Raw genomic sequence first — 1,314 nt, forward strand, 5'->3', positions numbered from 1 at the left:
GAGAGAGAGAGAGAGAGAGAGAGAGAGAGAGAGAGAGAGAGAGAGAGAGAATAGGGAGAGAATAGCGAGAGAGCACCGCGAGCAGCCGGCGTATTCCGGTGAGTCGTCGGGGCTTCCATGGCTCCAGCGTCTAAGACTACACTGCACACACAACTATCGTCGAGAGTGCATCGCGCTTGTATTTCTCACGAAGGCTCCTCGCCCTTCGCTCCCTCAAAACGTATGTCCCTGGCTACTTGCTTTGACCCACTGCGATCGCACCCGCCTGATCCCCAACGGCTGTCAGCATCTGCGTGTCTTCGATACATAATAAGTCTGAGAAGGATAGACGAATCGGGAGCTTATTAACTTATTATTATCAATATGTTATATTGATTCTCAGGATATTTAACATAAAGGAGGGCCATTCCGTTAAATTCACTAGATTTCTCTCCGCGTGCGTCAAGTCCATTTTATTCGCAAACATTGAAGACAAACTAACGGTGGGTAATGAGAGCGAGGCGGTTGGCCGCCGCTCGCGTACGAAAGCCAGCAGACGGTCGTGCGGCGCGTTAGAGCGTGCACGTGGGAGTAGTGGATTTTTCGTGAGGGACGAGGAAAATCAATGTCCCGCAATGCATTGGGAGTCAGTGCGGTGGCATTGTTGGCGACTTAGTGGAAATAGAGCGCAGATAGCAGATAGCAGATACCACCAGATTGCTCGTAAGGGGAGTAAGGAGAAGGTGGGAAGGGGAGAAATGCCCACGTATGTATCCCGAGCACGTACGGCCCCGTGCCCATACTCAGCGGAGTCCCCAGCTACGCTATACGTTACATGCATGTATATAGTATATGCACACTTAGAGACACAGAGGTGGAAGTGCAAGTTGCTCTGGAAGTGGAAGTGGCGCTCGATCTGCTGCTGGATAGAGATGAGATTGGGGATGGAGATGGTATCGAGAGCTGGCCGTCTCGTGGCGAGGCCAGACACACGCGCGCCCATCGGTGGGTTATCGACGAGCAGCCAGGCAGGCAGACTGCTGGGCGACGTGCACTTGCTCCCTTACGCAGACGTCACAGAGAGGTCCTGCAGGAACGGAACGAAGGTCAAGTGGAGACCTTATCGACCTTATCGATCTGTTCCATCTCTTGAAATTTCAGTTTAGATCGGTTTCCCACGGTTCACGGATGGCAAATTACAGTTGATCATAACTCCGGGCGAACCGGCCAAAATAATTATTCCCCGTAGCGCCGCTAGCTTCCCCGTCGACGTCTCGTTAGGAACTTGGCAAAAAGTTTGACACTCGATTCGCTTCGAAGCAAAGCGACACGGCG

General features: G+C 52.4%; 1 protein-coding gene across 5 annotated transcripts in view; it reads left to right on the forward strand.

Moving 5' to 3' along the window:
* LOC107272866 (protein vein) overlaps positions 1 to 1,314 on the forward strand; it is a 59,948-nt gene that overhangs the window by 2,659 nt on the left and 55,975 nt on the right. The gene's annotated exons all lie outside the window — the stretch shown is intronic.

This window comes from Cephus cinctus, unplaced genomic scaffold (assembly GCF_000341935.2).
Source record: "Cephus cinctus unplaced genomic scaffold, Ccin1 Ccin1_scaffold1303, whole genome shotgun sequence".
NCBI classification, from domain to species: Eukaryota; Metazoa; Arthropoda; class Insecta; order Hymenoptera; family Cephidae; genus Cephus; species Cephus cinctus.